The following is a 6,872-nucleotide window of genomic DNA, read 5'->3' on the forward strand; positions in this document are numbered from 1 at the left end:
TTGTCGGTTAGAGAATCTCCCACATAAACTATATTACTTTGTTATATGAGAAAAGTTGAGTTTGTTATTGCAGTTTTCTTTAACGAACTAAGTTGCTTTTACTGTTTTTTAAAAGCTTGCATATATTGCATGTGTTCCATTACTTTATTTTGAGTTATGATATTCATGAGTTGAGAAGAGCCAATGTAAGTGTTCCTTTTAGATCATTTTCAAGCTTAAGTTGTGTTTTAGCATTCCAACTCGCATACTCGTACATTCAATGTACTGATACCAGTTGGCCTGCATCGTCTTATGATGCAGACGCAGGTAACCTCGTTGATCAGGTTGAGCACTTAGAGTTATTTGGTGAGCCTTCTTGCATTCCGAAGGACTCCTTTATCATTTGCTTTCTAGTTTTCAGTTGTTAGGATGATTGGGGGTCATATACATCCCTCTTTGTTTTAGAGTCTTCATAGGCAGTTAATAGTTCAGTTGTCTTTACATTATCCTTTCATATGTCAAGACTTGAGGTGCCATTTTGGCCAAGTTGAATGTTGACTTTTAAACATTCTAAGTTATTTTATCATTCAAGTTGAGAATAGTGCTATTGATCTTTATAAATATGCATATAGTCTTCCGCTGAGTTAAGTAAGCCAGATCAATGGTTCGCTTGGGGCCAACAATGGTTCTCGAGTGCCGGCCACGTCCAGGGTGTAGACTCAGGGAGTGACATACTAGATAACCTAACTGATGATCAAGTATTTAAATATTATTAGTATTTTTAACTATTCATATGTGTATCCCATTTTATTTAAATTTTTAACTATTTACACTTATATTTTGGTAGGTCCTCAAAATAAAATATTATATGACATAATAGTAAAAACAGATATTTCGTAAGATTGTTTTAATTAATGTACATAATTGTTTTTTATTTTTTTGTCAAAATATTTAATTATTATCTTACTTACATTTTTTTATAGTTTATTTGGCAACCTTATTCAAAAGGTGTTATTAATGGATTGTTTGAGTGGTGTCGGTCAGGACAATCTCTGTGGATGGCACATGTGCCACTTATTTGTGAAATTTATCGTGAGTGGCACATGGTTGATCGTGTTGGTAGACAGTTTGGTTATTTACAACACATTCCTGGACTGTATACCCAATCTTTCCGAACATAATTTTAAGTGTGATAAATGATCCAAAATAAAACAAGAAGATAATGATGCGTTTAACTACACACAATATTTATGGAAACAATGTCAAAATTGTATATTTCGACCTCCATTTGTAAGTGATCAAGCAGATTACATTCATTGGTACATGAGGCATTCCCGCATGTTCATTGGAAATCCACAACATGTTGTACAAAGAGGGTATCAACACGTGGCAAGAAGACATGAGGCATTAGTATGTATATTATGAAATATTATCAATCGGACAATTCAAAGTTAAGAACTAATGACGACAATAGCAATGTAAGTGATGGATAGGGAAGAAAAAAACCTTACAGTCGCCTTTTACAATAAGCTAAATTGAAAACTTAAATATATTTTCATGAAACACAATTTTTTTTTTTTAAAAAAACTAATTATCTTTGAAAAATCGCGCATAAACAAAAAAATTAAAATAATAATAATAGTTTTTGGTGTGGCATTGATGGGGTGTTGATTCAATGACATGATGCGTGTGTACGACACTCTTGACTGATATTATATTGTTAGGGTGATATTTTATTTACTTCAAATAAGATTAGAGGGTAAATAAACATTCTAATAGTGAAAGTGTTAAGTTGTATATAAAATCGGGATCCTTTCCTTATGAGCAAATTCTCAAGGATCATTTGATAGCTGAATAAGAAATAAGTTATTCATGTATTAATTTTTGTATAACTTATACTACGTTTGGTAGGTAGATAAGAAATAAATTATATATTTGGTAGAAAATTTAAAAAATCCACTATTAATTTTCACTTGAATGGCTATTTTTTAAATGAGCAATTGCAAAAATAGTACTTAGTTATTTGTCCATTCCTCCAAATAAATAGTTAGGTATATGGGCCAGAGCCCAGATGTTTAAATAATACACCTTACTGGACATCAAAGTGGGCCTCTAGATGTTGGGCTCTCATTCCCTAATCCATTTAGAGCCCACTAATCCCTGTAGTGATTGTATACTCGTCTCGTATTTGGTCGTTCGGTCAAAATAATTTTAACGCGTGTTAAATATATAACAAAAATATATGTTTGTCTGCAAATAGCTTGATAGGCGATTGCACCAATATGAATAAAAATCTCTATATATAAAAGAAATACAATCTTTTCTCTTATGCATAATTTTCATTTTATTTTTACATAACTATTTCATTATATTTTGAATTTCATTATCGAAATCTCTAACTCATTTATTGCATGTATGTGAATATAATTCGCAAAAAATCAGAAGGTACTCATTTTCAACATTATTATTTAATCTTTATATATATATATATTGAACAGTTTTGTTGGTAGTTGAGATATTTCTTTTAGATCTTGTTTTGCGTATACTCGATCTAAATATCCAAATTCGAATAATTGAGCTATGAAGCTCGGTGATCCGTTTGGAAATATTGATATTCTCGGAAACAAGCTTGTTGTTCCTAAAACACCAAATATTTCTCCGCTTTCTTCAGGGAGGTTATATATGAATCTAGTGAATGCTAGATATTCTTCCTCTTTAGGGTGTTGTTTTCCAACCTGAAAAGAAGAAAACACTTTTGTTCCTGTCGGAACTTGGTTAGTTTTGCTTTCTGGTTTCCCAGAGATAATTTTTTCAGCTTTTGCTGAGGATGAACTTGCTCCTTCTTTCGAAGTAGAAGTTTCAATTGCTTGGTTTTTTCCTTCATCTTTCAATGTAGGACTAGGCATATCCGAGCTTACCTTTGAGATGTTTTGGGCACTAAGTGCTAGTGGGACATCTCCTTCAATTGCTTGGCTTTTTCCTTCATTCTTTCAGATGTTTTAAATGTTCTTCATAAGTTTTAGAACATATTAGAATGTCGTCTATATAGACGATTAAAAATTCTTTTTCTGAAAATATTTTATCCATTTTCCTTTGGATTATTTGTGGGGCATTTTTTAACCCAAAAGGCATAACCAACCACTCATAATGTCCATTAGGAGTACTGAAAGCAGTTAACTGAATGGAGTCTTCTACTAATTTTATTTGCCAAAATCCACTTTTACAGTCAAATTATATATATATATTATTTTTAAAAATAAATAAATTATATAAATTATATATATATATATATATATATTATTTTTTAAAATAAATAAATTATATATATAGATATTATTTTTTAAAATAAATAAATAAAAAATAACGAAATTTTAGTTACATCTATTAAACTTCAAGGCCAAACACATACACAGCCCCTCAAACTTGGTCCCATTTTTCATTTTGGCACTCCAACTTAGCCTTGTTCCATTTTAACCCTTGAACTCCATTTTTTCTGTTCCATTTTAACACGAAATACTATTTTTATGATTTCTTTATTTTATATATATTCTTCAAATGCAACTTCTTATTTTAAATCGACATGTGTCATTTAATTTTAGTTAAAAAATTAAAAATATTTACAAAAAATAATTCTTTTTAAAAAATAATAATTTCTTTTTAAGAGTGTTATGTATTTTTGTGTGAAAAATAACCGACGAAATTGTGTTGGTTTTCTTTCTTAAAAATCACCGACAACCTAATAAAGTCAGTCGAGTTTTAACATTTTTTAGTAGTGTTATTAGCAATGAACAAGAGTCTTTTTTACTCGTATTGAAGATGAGTTTTTTTATTCGTATTGATTTATATTAAAAATTAAAAGTGAGTATTTGCGTTAAATTTAGATAGCCTAGATGATAAGAAAAAATAAATAAGTAGTGTTATTTAATTTAATTGAATGTTTAAGAAAGAAAATCAAAGAACTTTCGTCAATTTATTTTCATGCAAAATACAGAGAAATCTCAAAAAATAATATTATTGTTTGACAAAATTTTATCTTCGTTCGCGAATGTTTAATTTTTTTATGAAAATTAACATGCACACGTCTATTTTTTTAAAATTTTTTTGTTAATTTTTAATTTTTTTAAACTAAAATTAATTGACACGTGTCGATTTAAAATAAGAAGTTGCATTTAAAGAATATATATAAACTAAAGAAATCATAAAAATAGTATTTCGTGTTAAAATGGAACAGAAAAAATGAAGTTCAAGGATTAAAATGGAACAAGGCTAAGTTGGAGTGCCAAAATGAAAAATGGGGCCAAGTTTGAGGGGCTGTGTATATGTTTGGCCAAACTTCAATCATATAAAATTTCTCACCAAAATGATAGTCAAAGTATTCCGACATAGACAAATTAAAGTTTGGTGAAGTCCAATTAAAATTAAATTAATGCCAATATTTACACCCCCCCCCCCCACCAGACACACAATCATCACCACCACACTAGTTGGTTCTTTCTTTTCTTGACTTTTGACAAAATACAAACTAAGTTTATAAGAGGGATATTTATGTGCACTAAAATTGAGAAGAAACTATTTTTTTATGATTAGATATAATTTAAATTTATCGTTTATTTAGTACATAGAATGTTTCATTCAGTAACCTTATTAACAACATTTGTGATGATTTTGTTAAGTACAAACTATTTTCTTTAACTAATAGTTGTGTGTATGATTTTTAAAAATTGATTTCCTTCGCAAATTATTTTTGAACAATCATATAATAATCTAATTAAAAAGCATGTCTATTTTATGTGAATCCAAGAATGAGGGATTTCTTTTTATAGAGGAAAAAATAAACTATCTTTTTAGTATAACTTTAATAGTTGCTATTATTATAATTGAATTTTAAAATATTTGTCGTTATACAGATACTTAGACATTAAGGAATACATAATACGTAAAAAATTTGGATTCTTAAGTTAATAAAGCAAAAAAGTAGATGAAAGAAAACAAAAGAGAAAAAGAGAAGGTTTTTTTTCTTCTTTTCTTTTTGTAAAGTGATAAATAAAAAAGTTTTCAATCACACACTTTGATAGCTAAAAATGTAGTAATAAAGGAAGTTTGTCTTAGTGGAAAAGTGATTAATAATTAGTTGTGAATAACATGTTCTTGCTTAGAAGCTTCACTCAATTGGAATTAATACGAGTTTCGAGTTTTAGGTTTATAAATTTTAAATTCTTCAAAAAAATAGAAATTTATGAAATTTTATGCACGGACGCTTTTCAGTAATGTATCTTTAAATAACGTAAATAGATTTTCAAAAGTGATAGTAAATGCTTCACAAAAATTTCTTTTTACCAGCATTGAAGAATTTTCAAAAAATATGTGATATGACGATTATGTTAATAATGATCCTTTTGTTTGACCAAGAAATCTTTTTAGTAGTACTTATAATGCATGTCTAACATTTTTTTTTCCTAATCTAATTGTTAGATTTTAAAACTAATTGGTAAATATAATAATATTGGATTTGACTCAACTTGTGATTAATAATCCTATTGAGAATGAAATTTTATATACGGACGCTCTTCATTAATGTATCTTTAAATAATGTAGACAAAATTTAGAATCGATAGTAAATGCTTCACAAAAATCCTTTTCCACTAACATTGAATATTTTTCATAATGTGCAACATGACGATTATGTTAATAATGATCCTTTTGTTTGACCAAGAAATCTCATTAGTAGTACTTACTATGCATGTCTAACATTTTTTTTTCATAATCTAATTGTTAGATTTTAAAATTAATTGATAAATATAATAATATTAGATTTGACTCAACTCGATAAACAATCCTATTGAGAACGAAGTTTTTCCAAACCATCGTAATTATCTTTTCTTTATTAGTATAATAATGAAGTTGAAATATGTTCAACGTTCCTCAACTTGCATGGTTTATTTTCTTTAAAATTTTGCAAAACAATGATATTGACTAAAATAATTTAGTTGTTTATTCATAGATTAACTTGCCCTTTTGAGATGTTTTACAATGATAATTAATTAGTTTATGTTTGTCCTTTAATTCAAAACCTAACATTAAAATATATTTTTTAAAATTGTTTGGTTCCTTAAAAAATGTATTTTTCCAAAAAAATAATAATGGAAAATAAGGACTTTTTTCTACTTTCTGGACAAGTTATTTTCCTCACAATTATCTCAACTTTTAATTTAACTATAGTATTGCTCTAACTAATGTCTATTTGTCGTTATATAAATTTTTAATACTAAAAAAAGTTATTAACATTGTATATATAATATTAAAAAAATTATGAATCCTTCGGGATGACTCAGTTGATTTGGAGGGCAGTCGCGGAGCCACCTTGTAACTAGGGGTTCATCCGAACCCCTTCGACGGAAAATTATATTATTTGTACATGGTTAAAATAATTTTTTAGCTGTATATAGTAGATGTCGAACCCCCTTCGACTACTTTGTGTGTCTATTTCTTTAGATTTTGAACCCCTTAATCTAAAATCCTGGCTCCGCCACTGTTGGAGGGTGGTTATTCACACGGACAATTCGGGATTGATCCCCCCTCAATGCCTTATGAGTCGAGCTGTTGCATAGGACTTGCCTAGTGCGGCTTACATTCCTTGTGTGGTTTGCAGGCGGATACACAATGAAAATTACGCAATGCGCACAAAGTGCAACTCTTAACTGAGAGTGAAGACAGCAAACTCCATATAATCAAACATTCATGTTTTAGCAATTTTTGACGCGACTCAAATTTAAATTAATCGAACCAAATAATTATACCAAAAACTCTAGTTCGGAGGTGGGAGTGGGTGTGGGTTGGGGTGCGGTGCGGGGGGGGGGGGGGGGGGGAGGGAATTTCTTTTTTTTAAAACATGG

This window comes from Solanum tuberosum, unplaced genomic scaffold (genome assembly GCF_000226075.1).
Source record: "Solanum tuberosum cultivar DM 1-3 516 R44 unplaced genomic scaffold, SolTub_3.0 scf00371, whole genome shotgun sequence".
In the NCBI taxonomy this organism is placed as follows: domain Eukaryota; kingdom Viridiplantae; phylum Streptophyta; class Magnoliopsida; order Solanales; family Solanaceae; genus Solanum; species Solanum tuberosum.